The sequence below is a fragment of the Monodelphis domestica genome, chromosome X, assembly GCF_027887165.1.
Source record: "Monodelphis domestica isolate mMonDom1 chromosome X, mMonDom1.pri, whole genome shotgun sequence".
Classification (NCBI taxonomy): domain Eukaryota; kingdom Metazoa; phylum Chordata; class Mammalia; order Didelphimorphia; family Didelphidae; genus Monodelphis; species Monodelphis domestica.
The window spans coordinates 16276496-16295890 of NC_077235.1; the positions used below are offsets into that span (position 1 = coordinate 16276496).

Consider the following 19395-nt stretch of genomic DNA (forward strand, 5'->3'; position numbering starts at 1 on the left):
CTCAAACCCCTAACATTTCCTCTCCAAAAACAAAACTTAGGGATACTAAGGAAAAGGTTCACAATTACCTCTAACTAGGAACACCTCTACTATTCATTCTCTTTTTCTTTTTTTACTCTAATTTCCTTTGGGCTGCCAATTTGCCTTTCTCTTCACCTTGCATCAAAGGACGTTGGCCTATGACTAAAGCTGCTCCTAGAGAGGAAGTTTATCGCTAAATTAAAAAATGTTCACTGTTTCATTGGCTTTTAAAGCAAAGTCTTTCCCCCCATATTTCATGTCGTTTGACAGCAGTTGAAAGACCAGTAAGGTCCATAGTTACCCTTCCGCAAATGAAATGTCTTTACTCCACAAATCACTCACACACACACACACACACACACACACACACACACACACACACACACACGGTATATCAGAAAAAATAACCATTCCTGCTCTTTGAAAACAAATACCAGCTTGATAAAAATGTGAAATGACTGCATTCAAATAACCATGTTAATACCTCGAGGAAAATGCATCTTATTAGCAATACTCAATATTGCCTGCACTTGATATACAGGATTTCACACATTAGTCCTAGCAAAACATGGGAAGAAAAGATTAGACTGTAAAGTCAAGAATTTCTGGTCTTCCTTTGGTCTTCTGCTCTATAATCCCCAGTACAGATGACCAGCTCCTGCCCTTGTCTCTAGATTTTCAGAGGAATGAACTGTTGTAACACTACTTGATAGACATCATTTGCTAACATTTCTATCACATGCTTGTAGAAGAAATCCATTAGACATACGGTATAGCCCAAAACTCACAGAACATTGAGAAGAAACAGAGAACTTAAGTTCTTCAGCTTCTAGGAGGAGCTCTTTCATTAACCAATTTTTGGTAACTCTTTAGACCTTCAGCCCTGATATTTCAATTCATGAAGAAACTTTCTCCATTTTCGTAGCCTTAAAGGAGTTACTCAGACACTCTAGAGAACGCTTTGGCTCTCACACTCCAATTCAGACTTCCCATTCAAAGCTTTCAACCAACCATTCACACATGTCACCTATGTATGTATGTATGTATCTATGTATCTATTTGCTTCTCTCAGTCTCTGTCTTTCTGTCCATCTATCTGTCTCTCCGTTTTTCTCCGTTTTTTTCTCTACACAGATAGATAGCTATTTATGTGTGTGTGCGTGTGCATGTGAGAGAGAGAAACGCAGATATGCAGAATGTTAAATGGACAAGTTGATAGATCGGTAGACAGATAGACATATACAGGCAGACACATAGAGAGACACAGAGATAGAATGAGATAGATAGATAGATACATAGATAGATAGATAGATAGATAGATAGATAGATAGATAGATAGATAGATAGATAGATAGATAGATAGATAGATAGACAGACAGATAGATAGAGATACAGTTAGATATAATGAGAGATATACAGAAAGGTAGACTGAGGTATCGATAGATTAATAGACAGAGAGAATGACAGATAGAGAGTCAGAGGGTCAGACACAGATAGAGAGACAGAAAATATCAAGCACATCAATATATAGACAGAAACAGACAAATATCTAGAGAGATAGGCTTGGGAAGACAGATACAAACAGAGATATATAGGTAGAAAGATCACTAGGTTGATATAAAGAGAAGGAAAGGGAAATAGACTTCTAGACTCAGACAGACTGATGGAAAAAAATACAGGTCAGAGGAACAGACAGACAGACACATGAACAGACAGACTGGCAGACAGATTAGTTTCTCTATCATTCTTACTATATGCGTTCTTTTCTCTGTATCTACAAGTCTTTATCACTGTATATGCAACTGTCTATCCAGATTTTTGTATCAGTCTACCTGTCTGTCTCTCTATTTATCTGTCTGTCTGTCTATCTCTCTCTCTATCTATCTATCTATCTATCTATCTATCTATCTATCTATATCTTTGTGTATCTGTCAGTGTAGTCTATGTATCTATCTGCCTGCCTGTTTGTGCATGGATCAATCTATGTGTAGGTACTTTGTGTCTTTTAGTGTTGTGACATCCTGGGGAACTACAATTTCCAATGTCCACAAGGTGTCCCAACCCTTTGAGTCCTGGATTAGGATTGGTCTGGCAATGGACCAATCCCAGGTTCGGGGGGAGGTCAATGTCCATGGTCCCTCCTTAGCATGGGATTGGTCCATTGGACCAATCCCTCACCAGAAATAAGGGGTAGGGACAGCTGGAGCAAGCTGGGAGATATAGTCCCCAAGCCACAACTCTTGAAAACTCACAGGATCTCTCTCTATAAATCTATGTAGACGGAGAGATGGACAAATGGATAGACAAAAGGACTGACAGACAGATTATTTGATCTATTATTCTATCTATTCGCCTACTGGTTGGTACATCTGTCAGCCTGTCTGTGTTTCTTTCCTGGGTTTTCAAGTGTTGTGGCAGCCTGGGGATCTTCAACCCCCAGTGTGCTCCTGGAGTCCATCGCCTATAAGTCATGGCTTGGGATTGGTCCGGAATTCTACCCATCCCGTGTTGAGGGAGAGACAATGCCCATGCCCCTCCTTAGCCCAGGATTGGTCTATTTCCAGATGAATAACACACAGAAAATTAGGGAACTTCATTCCTCACCCAGCCTAGGATTGGTCCAATTCAAGACCAATCCCTCCCATAAAATATGGGGGAGGGACCCCTGGAGCACACTGGGGGATGCAGTTGATCAGACCACAACCGAAGAAAAGCCACACTATCTCCACCTCTATATCCATGTAGACTGAGAGATGTACAAGGGGACGAAGAGACAGGAGGACCAACAGAGATCTTCGTTTATCTGTTATTCTGTCATACTGCCTCCCTGTCTATGTACCTGTCAGTCTGTCTATCTGTCTGCCCATCAGTCCTCTCTGGGTATCTATCTCTATATATGTATGTATGTATGTACCTATCAATGTATGTATCTGTTTATCAGTCGATATCCAGTGTCTGTCAATCAGTCTGTCAGTTGGTCTATCCCTCTATCTATCTCATCAATCACGCGATCTTTCCCATTCTTCTCAGGTGTCCACGCAAGAATATCGAATAATTGGTTGCTGGCAAACAAAGCATATGATGGTGTCCCTGTGATGTTCAGGTGGCTCAGAAGATGTATTTGGTTTAAGATTGGAGGGGGAGTGGCAGACCTCTACTTTGGCCAGTGAGGTGAGTGGCTGTGGCATACTGCATGATGGGTCCAAACTTGTCTTCTCAGACTCTTCCTTGAGGTGCTGGAAGTCTTGAATAGGAAATCAAGGAATCAAGATCTCAGAGGCTAAGCTCTGTGCCTTACTTACCGGGATCTTAACCTGTTGTCCTGACATTTCCAAACAAGGAGCATTTACTAAACAAGAATGGCTCTCACACTCCAACTCGAGCTTCCAATTCAACGCTTTCAGCCAGCCATTTACGCATGTCATCTATACTATCCTCGCTCTTCCTTCTACTAGAAGTACTGCTTCACTGACATACAAGAGGGGAGAATACCTAACTAGGATTGTCATTCACCTGAGGGTCCCCCACTCAGTCTGAAAGTGCTCGCCTGGGATTTCCTTCAGAATGGATTCCCAGGGGAACAGGGAACAAGTATAATCTTTGGGGTCTCCCCCTTACAAGCTCCCCCTGAAACCTCAGCTTCGCCAGATCTCACTAGGCCACAAGTTTGGGCTTTCTAGATTCCATGTTGACACACCTTGTTGTTGATGCTGTGAATACATTCACTGCATTCAATGAGGAAAAGCAGGAGCTATGCTTGCCAACGGTGGCCATTAATACAGGCACAGTATGGTTTTTTGCAGGAAACAGAATTGCTTACAGTTTGCCACGTGATGAAGATCATAGCACAGACTAGTAAAATCCCATGTGATTCTCTGTATGTTGTTTATCTGGTTATTTGTTGAACAGCTCTAAAAATTAAAGGAATGCAAGATGCAGAATGTATTCTCTTCATTGAGAACACCGGGATTCCTAACTTGCAAAGAAAAGTTAAAGTTGTAGAACACACTTTTGCTCTCACAGAAATCTCCCCAATCCACTGTCTGAGGGAATGTCAAAGGTCAATGGCCATCCGGGTTTTCCTATTGTCAACCTGGAATCAAAAAACCCCAACCTTGTGGCCTAGACGGATCTGGTGTAGCCTGGGTTTGCGGAAGAGCTTTTAGATTGGAGACTCCAAACTTTGTACTTGTTCCCTGAACCCGTGAGAATCCAGAGAGATAGAGACAGACAAACAGAAAGACCGATAGGCAGGCCGACTGGCAGATGGGTAGTCAGATAGGTAGCAGGGCAGATAGATGGATATAGAGACACATAGACACAGACAGAGAGAGATAGACAGACAGGCCGACAAATAGAGAGATAAATAGATAGGAAGATAGAATAAAAAGACATAGAAACACAAACAGAATGAGAGATAGTCAGAGATATTGAAAGATTAGTAGACCATGAGAATATCGGAGAGTGAAACAAACGGACAGAGACAGATAGATGGAAGGACAGACAGAGGGAAGATAGAATGGACAGACAGACTGAGAGAGACACAGAAAGTCAGGCAGATGGATAGACAGACAGACAGGGATAGACAGATAGCAATACAGATAGACAGATACCTCTAGATCAATAGATTGATATATAGACAGAATGAGAAAAAATCGGACTAAGAGACACACAGATGGATCCACAGAGATACAGAAAGAGTGACAGATGGAATATTTTGTCTATCATTTTTCTATCTGCCTGACTGTCTGTGTGTCTATCAGCCTGTCCCTCTGTCTGCACATCTCATCTGCCTATATCTATGTGTCCATGTGTTTATGGATGTATGTATGAATCTATCTATCTCTCTATCTCTCTATCTCTCTATCTATCTATCTATCTATCTATCTATCTATCTATCTATCTATGTCTTAGGGTTTCTGTCTGTATAGTCAATATAACTATCTGCCTGCCTGACTGTATCTTATGAGTCTGTCTGTATCTCTGCCAATCAGTCAGGTCTGGCTATATATCTCTTTGTATGTTTTTATATATCCATTTATATATCTCTATATGTATCTATCTAAGTACTGTTGACATGTAAAAACAGAAAACTATTAAATAGTCAGAAAAATGACTCTTTAGTCAAGGAAAAGGGGGTCAGTGAGACAGTAGCTCTCTAGATAGAGTTGGGTGCCACAAGGCTACACAGAGTCCCAGGACTGAACTCTGGTGTCTCTCAACATTGATACCTGGGAAAGGAAATAGCACCAGACTGGACAGTTCCAAAGAAAAAAGAATTTGGGGAATTTCTCTACCATTTGGGGGAAATCCAGGGACAGGGAAAGATGATTGACTTTGCTCAAGCTACAAAGAAAATGGGAGTTTTCAGACTCTACTGAGAGCATCCAATGAAGCTTGAGAAAAGAATCACAGCTTGAGGAGAGGATCTAAGGGAAAGGGCTGCTGACAGTGGAGACTAAAGGATGGTCCCTGATCAGGTGGGGATTTACTTTGGAAAAGATCTCTGGTCCCACAGGTGAGACAACCTAAAACAAAGAGGGTCCTGAGCACCTGCTTTGTCCCAATCAAGTAGAATTGGCATTCACTTGTGGCTCCATTATTTAATCTGCAATTGCTAGGCTATGGTTTCCTTCTTCGTGGATTCTCACAGAAACAAGGAGCAAGTACAAACTTTGAGTCTTCAATTTAGAAGCTAGTCGTAACTTTGGGCTACATCTGATCTTACTCTGCTACAAGTTTGAGGTTTCTATATTCCATGTTGACACTCTGTCTATCTATCTATGTGTCTGTATATATATGTATTTCTTTCTCTGTGATTGTCCTTCAGTCCATGTCTGTTCCTTGTTCGGTCTCTCTCTCTCTCTCACTCTCTCTCTTTCTCTCTCTCTCTGTCTTTCTCTCTTTATATATGTCTATCTGTGTGCTGTCTATCAATATATCTATATTTTCTGTGTATCTCCTTGTGATGTCTATGTATCTATCTGCCTGTCTGTATGTGTATCTATCCATCTGTCTGCCAGCCAGTCCCTTCTGGTTATCTCTATGTATGTTACTATGTATGTATGTATCTATTTGCTTCTCTTAGTTCTTCTCTTTCTGTGCATCTATTTTTCTGTGTGTCTGTCAGTTTTTTCTCTACAGAAATAGATAGCTATTTGTGAGAGAGGAAGAGAGAGAGAGAGAGAGAGAGAGAGAGAGAGAGAGACAGACAGACAGACAGAGAGAGGAAAAGCAACAAATATGCAGAATGATAAATGGACAGGTTGATAGAGTGATAGAGATATACAGAGACACACAGATGGAATGAGATAGATAGATTGATTGATTGATTGATAGATGAATAGATAAATAGATAGACAGACACACAAACAGTGGTATAGAGATAGAGTTAGATATAATGACATTTAGACAGAAAGGTAGACTGAGGTATCTATATATTAATAGACAGAGAGAAAGATGGATAGCAAGACAGAGGGTTAGACACACATAGAGAGACAGAGAGAGTCAAGCAGATCGATACATACACATAAACAGTCAAATATCTAGAGAAATAGACTTGGGTGGACAGATTCAAAAAGAGAGAGATAGACAAAAAGATCACTAGGTTGATATGAATAGAAGGAAAGAGAAAAAGACTACCAGACAGAGACAGAGTGATGGACGAAAAGACAGGACAGAGCGACAGACAGATACACAAATGAACAGAAAGACTGACAGGCAGATTAGTTTCTCCGTCATTCTGTCTATCTGCCTTCCTTTCTGTGTATCTACAATTCTGTCTCACTGGATGTGCATCTGATTGTCTATATATCCTGATTTTTGTATCTGTCTATCTGTCTGTCTCTATCTGTCTCTCTGTCTCTCTATGTATCTGTCTATCTATATGTCTGTCGATCTGTCTGTCTTTCTACTTATATATCTATCGATCTATCTATGTCTTTGTGTTCCTATCGGTGTAGTTTATGTATCTATCTGCCTGCTTGTTTTGGCATGGATCACACTGTGTGTATGTCATTTGTGTTTTTTAAAGTGTTGTGACATCCTGGGGAACTACAACTCCCAATGTGACCTAGTGGTCACAGCCCTTTGAGTCCTGGCTTCTGATTGGTCTTGTATTGGACCAATCCTGTGTTGGGGGATGGACTATGTCTATGGTCCCTCCTTAGCATGGGATTGGTCCATATCAAGACCAATCCTATGATAGGAAAATGGGCATCATCTCTTGCCCAGCAGAGGATTGGTCAACTTCAAGACCAATTTTTCACGGGAAATAAGAAGGAGGGAACCCTGGAGCATGCTGGGAGACATAGTCCCTTAGGCCACAACCAATGAACACCCACTGGATCTCTCTATGTAGATGGAGACATGGACAGCTAGACAGACAGAAGAACTGACACACAGATTATTTGATATGTTATTCTGTCTATTCGCCTACTGGTTGGTACGTCTGTCAGCCTGTCTGTGTTTCTTTTGTGGTTTTTCAAGTGTTGTTATAGCCTCGGGAACTACAAGCCCCATTGTGCCCCAGGAATCTGTACCTTTTGAGTCCTGGCTTGGAATTGGTCCGGAATTTGACCAATCCCGTGGTGGGGGAGGGACAATACTCATGGCCCCTCCTTAGCCCAGAATTGGTCCATCTTTTTAGCAATCACGCACAGTAAAGAAAGGAGCATCATTCCTCACCCAGCCTAGGATTAGTGCAATTCAAGACCAATCCCAACCAGGAAAGATGGGGGAGGGACCCCTGGAGCACACTGGGGAATGCAGTTCCTCAGGCGACAACCTAAGAAGAGCAAAGCTATATCTAGCTCTATATCCATGTAGACTGAGTGATGGGCAAGGGGACAGACAGACAGGAGGACTGAAAGACAGAGACTTTCGTTTTTCTGCTTTTCTGTCTTACTGCCTTCCTATCTATGGATCTGTCAGTCAATGTGTCTGTCTGCCCATCAGCCCTCTCTGGGTCTCTATCTCTACATAGGTATGTATGTATGTACCTATCTATGTATGTATCTTTTTATCAATCGATCTCAAGTGTCTGTCAATCTGTCTGTCCATTGGTCTATCCCTCTATCTAATTTATAAGTCACTTGATCTTTCCCAGTCTACATCTCAGGTGTAATCAGGATAAGTGGTTGCAGGCAAGCAAAACATGTGATGGTGCCCCAGTTGGGTTCAGATGGCTCAGAAGATGTATTTGGTTCAAGATTGGAGGGGGAGTGGCAGACCTCCACTTTGGCCAGTGAGGTGAGTGGCTGTGGCAGACGGGATGATGGGTCCAAACCCTTCTTCTCAGTCTCTTCCATGAGTTGATGAAAGTCTTGAATAGGAAAGCAAGGAATCAAGATCTCAGAGGCTACGCACTGCACCTTACTTACAGGGATCTTAACCTGTTGTCCTGACATTTCCCAACAAGGAGCATTTACTAAACAAGAATGGCATTTCCTTGGGCAGGCTATGAAACAAAGTGAGGCAAAAGGACACAGAATGTTAGCCGCCATTGAGATCCCATGCACTCTAGTGAGGATACTGCACAAACTGTGGAGAGATGAGCTGTTCCTCAGCTGCAGTCCCCACCTTTCACTGGTTCTACTCACTCTTCTTTCCCTTTTTAATCAGATGCCAAAGAGAAACACCCCTTCCTTAATGTTGCAGATGCCAAGAACTAGCCCCATGGCCTGGGAGAAACCTCCTCCCCAAACCCCTTGTTTCTGGGTCCTGTCCTCACTGCTGTCAAAAGATAGCTAAACCGCAGCATGGAGGCATGATGTCTGGCTGTCCTCCCATGGAGCAGCTTTTGCACCCATGCTCTTCCACCTCGGCTGCCTCCTGACCACATTCAATATGACCTTCCAAATCAATAAAATGTCTCTTTTTCTTCTGAAGCCAAGTTTCAGAGTCTTGCATTCTTCCCAATGGTATCCCTCCCGATCTCCTGGGGTGCATCTCTGAACCCACAACCATCATCCTGGGTGCCATTCAAAGAAAATGATGTAGTCTCCTCAGGGAGGAAACTGACATCTGAGGCCAAGGAAGAAATGCAAAATCTTGAAACAGCTGGATACCGAAATCAAGTCTGCAGAATTGATCATTCTCAAACTTTTCTAGCCGGGATCAGCAATTTTCTATGTTATTGCTTTTCAATTTGTTTTAGTCAATTTAGCATATTTTTCCTCCTTGGTGACAAGAATTATATTCTTTACACCCTTCCCGTAGCCGAGGGGCGATTCCACTGGGTATGACATGTGTCCTTGATGAGAAGCTCTTTCCACGTTGTTGATGTTTGCACTAGGATGTTCATTTAGAGTCTATATCCCCAGCCTTAACCCCCTGGACCCTTGTAATCTAGCAGTTGTTTTTCTTGGGTTTTTCTACTCCCTCAGTTTTCCTTGTGAATGTGCATAGTGTTCCATTCCTGGAGATCGTTCCAGTTCCTGTGGAATTCCTCCAATTCATTATTCCATTGAGCACCATAGTATTCCAGCACCAAGAGATACCACAATTTGTCCATCCATTCCCCAGTGGAAGGGCATCCCCTCCTTTTCCAATTTTTGGCCACTCCAAAGAGCTCAGCCATGAACAATTTTGTCTAAGTCTTTTTTCTTATTATCTCTTTAGGGTACAAACCCTGTAGTGCCATGGTTGGATCAAAAGGTACACAGTCTTTTAGCTCCCTTTGGGCAGAGTCCCAAATTGCCCTCCATAGTCGTTAAATCAATTCCCCAATGCACCTGCAATGCCTTCCTGTCCTAACTTTGGCACATCCCTTCCAGCATTCATTACTTTCCCTTTCTGTCATGTTAGCCAATCTGTGTAGCCTCCATTTTCAAGAGGAGACACATTCTCATTGATGCATGGCATAAGAGTGACCACATTATTGGATAGATTCAAACTCTGAAACTGCAGGCAGTGTCACCTATTAATTGTTCGGGATTATCAGAGATACTGCTTACTCAAATGACAAAAAGGTGTCCCAGTACTGATGTCTGTCTAAACCCAATAGCAAGAATGCAAGTTGCAACATTCCATGTACAGCATCGGTCTTGGACATTTAATTTTGCAAATGTGCTAGGTAAAATGGAGAATCCTCTTCCTAGTGCTGGAATCTCATAAACTGTGAATTTCTCTATAATTGCTCATGCAAAAGTAACATCCTTGAACTCCTTAACTTGGAAATAACGGCAAACTATCAAATAGTCAGAAAAACTCAAAGCTTTAACCACAATTTCACCTTCAAATCAATGTTGAAATTCATATTTAAAAGTTTCAAACAAGCACACAGACACACAAATACACACCCACACCCACACCCTCTACCCCCCCACACACACATACACACCCTCCCAATCTAACTTTGGGGACGTGGGGATGTTCGGGATAAAAAACTGTTTTCATTCCCCTTTATCTCCTGAACAAATATAATCATGCCAGTCCGTAGACCAAAATGATTGTTAAAATAAGCCCCATATCTTAGCCCTTGCCTTTCTGAGGATTTCATCATAGAATGACAGAACATTTGATCAAACAGGAGAAAAGTGGGAAGTAACTTAAAATAGGGGAGAAAAGCTCCCTAATTTGAATACAAATGTCAGGTATAAGTTGGTAATGATCAGCAGTCAGCTGTAGAACTTGATAGAAACTTAGCTAAGCCATTCCTCAGCCCTTCCATTGGCCCTTGTGATTGTATCCTAACCCATTTTCCTCCATAGCATTTCTTTTCCCCATGATCTTTCCAAAGAATTCACCTATAGATCTCAATTCTCTCTCGCCATGCTAAGATTATCTTTCTTACTACCAATTCCTTCTAGGCTCCATCATTTCTTTCCTAACGTCTTCTGATTCGACTTTGAGACAACCCAGCACTCTGGAATCTTTGCTGTGACTTCTCCAATGGACAGATGTTCTGTTCCATCCTCTTAACGAGGTAAAGTGCTCCTATTTTCAACTTTCCTCCTTCAACTCAAAATGGGGACTAAGTCTGTCCTTTCTAGGTTCTCTACTTAATGGGCCTTGGCTCCTGGTAAATAGAATTCTCAGGAGAAATAAATGGCCAATTTTCCCTCTGCTGTAGAATTATTTCTCAAGTCAATGAAAAGGATAGGAAACAATCCTTCTCCAGATTCCGTATGTTGGGGACTCCTCCGAATATCTCTTAAAGATGTCACCTTGAGTAATACTTCAGATTCTGGGCTGCAGTAAATTCTGGTCTAGGCTTTTGGCTCCTATGAATCCTCTTCAGGCAAATCTTCCCTTTCATAGGTTTTTATCTCTTCACCCCCATACCAGAACTGGGGGGGGAGGGGTAAAATCCAGGGCATTCATAGAAATGTCTTAGGAATTTCCCAGGTCTCTTTCTCTAGTAGTCATGTGCCAAATATCATCAGAAATAATGCACACAAAACCATCAGTTTTCTCCACTTCAAAAGGAAAATTAGTTCTCCTTATTCCCTGGTCTTTTCAAACAAGAACTTATCTATTGAAATGGTTGCACTCTGGAAATTGACCTTCAAAATGCCCCAAATCAGGTTATTGTAGATGATGCTTTTCCTTTTTCAAAGACTCAAACTGGTAACATTTTCTCTCCAAAAACAAAACTTAGGGTTACTAAGGAAGAGGTTCAAAATTTCCTCTAACTAGGAACACCTCTACTATTCCCTTCCCTTTTTTCATTTTTTACTCTAATTTCCTTAGGGCTGCCAATTTGCCTTTCTCTTCTCCTTGAGGGCAAAGCACTTTGGCCTATGGCTAAAGCTGCTCTTAGAGAGGAAATTTGTGGCTCATATAAAAAATGTTCAGGGTTTCCTTAGCATTAAAAGCAAAGCATTCCCCCCCGTATTTCATGTCCTTTGACAACAATTTAAAGACCAGTCAGGTCTGTAGTTGCCCATCCTCAAATGAACATTCTTTACTCCAGAAATCACACACACACACACACACACACACACACACACACACACACACGCACACAGTAAACTGAAAAAAAAAATCCACTCCTGCTCTTTACAAACAAATACCAGCTTGACAAAAATGTGAAATGACTGCACTCAAATAACCAAGTTAATACCTCAAAGGAAATGCATCTTATTGGCAATAATCAAAATTTACTATACTTGATATACACAATTTCACACATTTTTCCTAGCAAAACTTGGGAAGAAAAGATTAGACAGTAAAGTCAAGAATTTCTGGACCTCCTTTGGCTTTCTGCTCCATAATCCCCTGCGCAGATGGGCAGCTCCTCCCCTCCTCTCTAGCTTTTCAGAGGAATGAACTGTTGTAACCCAACTTGAAAGGCATTATTTGCTAACTTTTCTATCACCTGCATTCAGAGGACATCCCTTAGACCTTCAGCATAGCCCAAACCCCAGAGAGCCTTGAGATGATACCGAGAACTTACATTCTTCAGCTTCTAGAGGAAGCTCTTTCATAAACTAAATTGGATAACTCTTTAGACCTTAAGCCCTGACATTTCAATTCATGAGGAAACTTTCTCTATTTTAATAGCCTTAAAGGAGTTATTCAGACCCTCTAGAGAAAGCTCTGGCTCTCACACTCCAACTCAAGCTTCCCATTTAACACTTTCAGTCAACCATTCACGCATGTCACCTATACTATCCTCCCTCTTCCTTCTACTAGAAATACTACTTCACTCACATACACAGGTTCCAACACTCAGTCACACACAGAACTTAGTCAATAGTGGAGCTTGTGGTCAGGTTGGACTGGGCTCCATTTTGGCCGACTTACCTTGGAACCAGATTTGATTGATGTTCCACACTTTTTCTAACATTCCCAGCTACCTGGTCCATCATATATCTTATATATAACTATGTACATATATGAATATGACCTTGGCAGCAGTCCCACTGGGGTATAGGCTCGGGCATGCATGGAAAAGCGATTGCCCACTTGCTTCCTAATTAAAGAGAGGTTCCTTTGTCAAGAGTTTAGCTTAACTAACTGATCCCTCCCAGCTTATTCCTGACTGTGTTCAATGGGTTCTTCTGGGCACCTCACATCTGGTGGTCAAAGTAGCTGGAGGTTTAGGCAGCCATAAGTTGGCCATCCGGGCTGTCTTGCCATTTGTTGACATGGAAATGGCACAGAACTCTCAAATACTCTGAGAAACCCAGTCTTGAATCAGGATAGGGATAAATCCCATAATATATTCTTTACTCAGAGTCTGGCGCCACAACTTTTCCAGGGCATAAACCCTTCACTCTGTGGATATTATCCTTGGGAGAGCCACCAGGTTAGGTGATAACTCCAAGTAAAAAAAAATTGGGGAACCACATGGAGGAAATCCAGGAGCTGGGAAAGATGAGTGTCATTACTGTATCTACAAAGGACATCACTGACAGTATACAATCAAGCTTAGGAAAGGAATCCTAGCCAAAGGCTAAGTTGTAAGAGAGGGGGCTGCTTACAGTGGATACTGAAGAATGGTCCCTGCCAGCTGTGGATCTTCTTGGGAAAGGGTCTCTTCATATAATAGGGGACATTACCTAACTAGGAATTTCATTCACCTAAGGGTTCCCCACTCAGTCTGAAACTGCTCACCTGGGATTCCCTTCAGGGTGGATTCCCATGGGAACAGGGAACAAGTACAATCTTTGGGGTCTCCAACCTACAAGTTCCTCCTGGAACCTAGGCTTCACCAGATCCCACTAGGCCCCAAGTATGTGGTTTCTAGATTCCATGTTGACACACCTTATTGTTGATGCTGTGAATACATTCACTGCATTCAATGAGGAAAAGGAGGAGCTGTATTTGCCAATGGTGGCCGTTAATGCAAGCACACTATGGTTTTTTACTGGGAACACAATTGCTTACAGTTTGACACATGATGAAGATCATAGCACAGACTTGTAAAATCCCATGTGATTCCTTTTCTGTTGTTTATCTGGTTATTTGTTAAAAAGCAGTAAAAATTACAGGAATGTAAGATGTAGAACATGTTCTGTGGATTCACACCACCATGAATCCAATCTCGCAAAGACTGAGGTAAAATTTGAGAACACACTTTTTCTCTCACAACAATCTCTCCATTCCCCTCTCTGAGGAAATGTCAAAGGTCAATGGACTTCCCGGTGTTCCTGTTGTCAACCTGGAATCTAGAACCCCCAAACTTGTGGCCTATACGGGTCTGGTGTAGCCTGGGTTTCCGGAGGAGCTTGTAAGTTGGAGACCCCAATGTTTGTACTTGTTCCCTGATCCCGTGAGAATCCAGAGAGATAGAGACAGACAAACAGAAAGACAGATAGGCAGGCTGACTGGCAGATGGGTAGTCAGATAGGTAGGAGGGCAGATAGATGGATATAAAGATAGCACATAGAGAGACACATAGTCAGACAGAGACAGAGGGATAAGAAAGGCAGGGAGACAGACAGAGAGACAAATAGGAAGATAGAATCAAAAGACATAGAAACACAAACAGAATGAGAGATAGTCAGAGACATTGAATATCAGAGAGGGAAACAACACGAAAGACAGAGACAGATAGATGGAAGGACAGACCTAGGGAAGATGGAATGGAGAGACAGACAGGCTTATGAGAGACACAGAAAATAATGGCAGATGGATAGACAGACAGAATGGGATAGACAGATAGCAATAGAGATAGATCAATAGTCTGATATATAAAAAGAATTATAGAGAAACGGAGTGACAGACGCAGAGAGACGGATTGACAGATATACAGAAAGACTGACAGATGGACTAGTTTCTCTGTCATTTTGTCTATCTGTTTTCCTTTCTGTGTATCTAAAAGTCTGTCTCACTGTATGTGCAACTGTCAATCTACCTATCTATCCATATTTTTATCTGTCTCTATTTTTTGTCTGTCTGTCTATCTATCTATCTATCTATCTATCTATCTATCTATCTATCTATCTATCTATCTATCTATCTCTTTGTATTTCTGTCGGTGTAGTCTATGTATTGTTAACTTGGAACTAACATGGAACTATTAAATAGTCAGAAAAACCAAGTCTTTACTCAGGATAGGAATAAGTCCAATTTGGCCCTTTACTCAGAGTCGGCGCACAAGCTTTTCAGGGTGCAAACCCTGGACTCTGGGGATGTTATCCCTGGGAGCTCCACAACGCTAGATGACAACTCCGAGGAACACAAGCATTTGGGGAACCTATATACCATTTGGGAAAACGAGGGGCAGGGAAAGATGACTGACATCACTATGGCTACAAAGAAAATGGGAGTGTTCAAACTACAGTGACAAGATACAATGGAGCTAGGGAAAAGAATCATAGCCAGAAGCTAGGGTGCAAGAGAAGGGGGATGCTTACAATAGTTACTAAAGGATGGTTCATGCCCAGGTCTGGCCTTCCTGAGAAAGGTTCTAATACAATAGGGGAAGCTACCTAAAACAAAGAATGTGCTTAGCATATGCTTATCTCACCCAGGCTCATCATTTCCCTTCAGGGTAGTTTCTCTTGGGAACAGGGAACAAGGACAAGCTTTTGGAGTCTCCAATCTACAGGCTAAATCTAAAATTGGGGTTCATCAGATACCTGTGGCCACAAGATTGGGATTCCTAAATCCCACGTTGACAGTATCTATCAGCCTGCCTGTTTGTGCATGTCTCAGCCTGTGTGTCTGACTTTTGTGGGTTTTAAGGTGTTGAAGCCTGGCGAACTACAACCCCCAGTGTGCACCAGCAGGACCACCCATTTGACTCCTGGCTTGTGATTGTTCTTCAATTGGACCAATCCCGAGATAGAGGAGGGACAATGGCCATGAACTCTCCATAGCACGGAATTAATACTTTTCAAGTCCAATGCCAATAAAGGAAATATTGGACATCATTCCCTCGAGTAGCATAGAAGTGGTCCAATTCAAGACAAATCCCTCCCCGGAAATAAGGAGTAAGGACCCCTGGAGCATGCTGGGAGATGCAGTCCTCCAAGCCACAACACTTGAAAAGCCATACTATCTCTATGTATCTATGAAAACGGAGAGATGGACATCTGGACAGACAGAAGGACTGACAGAGAGATTAGTTGCTATGATATTCTGTCTATCTGCCTGATGTTTAGTGCATATATCAGTCTGTCCATCTATCTTTTGAGGGTTTTCAAGTGTTGTGACCGCCTGGGGAACTACAACCCCCAGTGTGCTCCAGGAGTCCCACCCCTTTGAGTCCTGCCTTGGGAGGGCTCCCGAATTCGACCAATCCCGAGTTAGGAGAGGGACAAAGCGAATGGCCTCTCCTGAGCCCAGGAGTGATCCGTTTATAAGCCAATCACACACAGCAGTAGCGAGGAATATCCCTATCCCTGCCTCGGTCCAATTCAAGACCAATCCCTCCCAGGAAATGAGATGCAGGGACTGCTCCAGAACATTGCAGTGTGCAGTTCCTCAGGGCACAAGGCTACAAAACACATTCTATCTCTAGCTCTATATGCATATAGACTGAGAGATGGCCAAGGGGACCCACAGACAGGAGGACTGACAGACAGAGAGCTTCGTCAAAGGTCAATGGCATTCCCGGTTTCCCTCTTATCAACCTGGAATCAAGAAACCCTAAACTTGTGGCCTAGAAGTATCTGGTGTTGCCTGGGTTTCCGGAGGAGCTTGTAGGTTGGAGACCCCAAAGTTTGTACTTGTTCCCTGATCCTGTGAGAATCCAGAGGGATAGAGACAGACAAGCAGAAAGACAGATAGGCAGGCCAACTGGCAGGTGGGTAGTCAGATAGGTAGGAGGGCAGATAGACGGATATAGAGATAGCACATAGAGAGACACATAGTCAGACACAGACAGAGAGATAGACAGGGGGAGAGACAGATAGATAGAGAGATAAATAGATAGGAAGATAGAAGAAAAAGACATAGAAACACAAACAGACAGAATGAGAGATAGAGACATTGAAAGATTAATAGAACAACAGAATATCAGAGAGTGAAACAAAGGGACAGACAGAGACAGATAGATGGAAGGACAGACTGAGGGAAGGTGGAACGGAGTGATAGACAGAGAGACACAGAAATTCAGACAGATGGATAGTCAGACAGATAGGGATAGACAGATAGCAATACAGATAGATAGATACAGCTAGATTAATAGATTAATATATAGACAGAATTAGAGAAAAACAGATTGAGAGACACAGAATGATGGATCGATAGACATACAGAAGAACTGACAGATGGACTAGTTTCTCTGTCGTTTTGTCTATCTTCCTGTCTTTTATTTATTTCTTTATTCAGCACATGTCTTTTTATTGCTTTTCATTTTTTATTCAGTCATTTTAGCCCATTATTCCTCCTCGGTGACAAGAATCATATTCTTTCCACCCTTCCCCAAGCTGAGTGGCGATTCCACTGGGTATGACATGTGTCCTTGATGAGAACCTCTTTCCATGTTGCTGATGTTTGCACTAGGATGTTCATTTAGAGTCTATATCCCCAGCCTTAACCCCCTGGACCCTTGTAGTCTAGCAGTTGTTTTTCTTGGATGTTTCTACTCTCACAGTTTTCCTTGTGAATGTGGATAATGTTCTTTCTCATAGATATGGGCATAGAATGACATTAATGTAGTATTCTATTCCATTCCATTGCAGCACATTGTATCCATCTCTGTGTACAATGTTCTCCTTGTTCTGCTCCTCTCACTGCATCCATCCTGGAGGTCCTTTCAGTTCCCGTGGAATTCCTCCGGTTAATTATTCCTTTGAGCACCATAGTATTCCAGCACCAGGAGATACCAGTTTGTTCACCCATTCCCCAATGGAAGGGCATCTCCTCCTTTTCCAATTTTTGGATACCCCAAAGAGCCCAGCTATGAACATTCTTGTCCAAGTCTTTTTTCTTATTATCTCTTTGGGTTACAAACCCTGCACTGCCATTGTTGGATCAAAAGGTAGACAGTCTTTTAGTGCCCTTTGGGCAGAGTCCCAAATTGCTCTCCATATGGTTGGATCAATTCCCCACTCCACCAGCAATGCTTTCATGTCGTTACTTTGCCTCATCCCCTCAAGCATTCATTATATTCCCTTCCTGTAATATTAGCCAATCTGTGTAGCCTCCATTTTCAAGAGGAGACACATTCTCATTTATACATGGCATCAGAGTGACCACATTATTGGATAGATTCAAACTTTGAAACACCAGGCAGTGTCACCTATTAGTTGTTCGGAATTGCAGAGGTACTGCTTACTCATATGACAAAAAGAGTTCCCAGTACTGATGTTAGTCTAAACCCTATACCAGGAATACAAGTTGAAATGTTCCATTTATACTATCAGTCTTGGCCATTAAATTTTGTAAATGTGCTAGGCAAAATGGAGAATCCTCTTCCTAGTGCTGGAATCTCCTAAACTGTGAATTTCTCTATAACTGTTCTTTCAAAAGTAACTTGGAAATAATGCTGAACTTTCAAATCATCAGAAGAACCCAAGTCCTTACCCATAATTTCACCTTCAAAACAAGTTTGAACTTCAAATACGTAAGTTTCAAAATTGAAATTAGCTCAAAAATTCTCCAGATTAAAAATGTGACACTCATACACACACGCGCGTGCACACACACACACACCCTCCCAACCTAACTTTGGGGAGGTTCAGAAGCGAGGGATTGGAAAACTGCTTTCATTCCCCTTTAACTCCTGAAAATAATTAATCATGCAAGTCTGTACATCAAAATGGTTGCTAAATTAATCCCCTTATTCTAAGTCTTGCCTCTCTGAGGATTTCATCATAGGATGACAGAATATTTGTTTTAACAAGAGAAAAGTGAGAAATAACTTAAAATGGGGGAGAAAAGCTCCCTAATTTGGAAAAAGAATGTCAGGTATAAGTTGGTAATGATCAGCAGTCAGCTGTAGAGCTTGACAGACACTTAGCTGAGCCAATCCTCAGTCCTTCCATTGGCCCTTGTGACTGTATCCTAACCCATTTTCCCCCATAGCATTTCTTTTCCCCACGATCGTCCCATAGAATTCACCTATAGATCTGAATTCTCTCTCGCCATGCTAAGATTATCTTTCTTACTACCAATTCTTTCTAGGCTTCATGATTTCTTTCCTATCGTCTTCTGATTCAACTTTGGGACAACCCAGCACTCTGGAATCTTTGCTGCAACTTCTCCAATGGACAGATGTTCCTTTCCATCCTCTTAACAAGGTAAAATGCTCCTATTTTCAACTTTCCTTCTTCAACTCAGTCTGGGACTGACTCTGTCCTTTCTAGGTTCTCTAGTTAAAGAGCCTTGGCTCCAGGTAAATAGAATTCTCAGGGGAAACCAAATGAGCAGTTCTTCCCTCTGCTGCAGAAGTATATCTCACATCAATTAAAATGACAGGACACAATCCTTCTCTGGATTCCGTATCGTGGGGTCTCCTTTGGATTTCTCCTAA

General features: G+C 42.0%; 1 long non-coding RNA gene across 1 annotated transcript in view; it reads left to right on the top strand.

The window, feature by feature from the left end:
• LOC103103347 (uncharacterized) overlaps positions 1-19395 on the top strand; it is a 308316-nt gene that overhangs the window by 164631 nt on the left and 124290 nt on the right. Inside the window, exons 22-24 of the long non-coding RNA XR_008914376.1 lie at positions 3051-3191; positions 10832-10947; positions 19047-19162. This is a non-coding gene — a long non-coding RNA (uncharacterized LOC103103347). The remainder of the gene's footprint in view (positions 1-3050; positions 3192-10831; positions 10948-19046; positions 19163-19395) is intronic.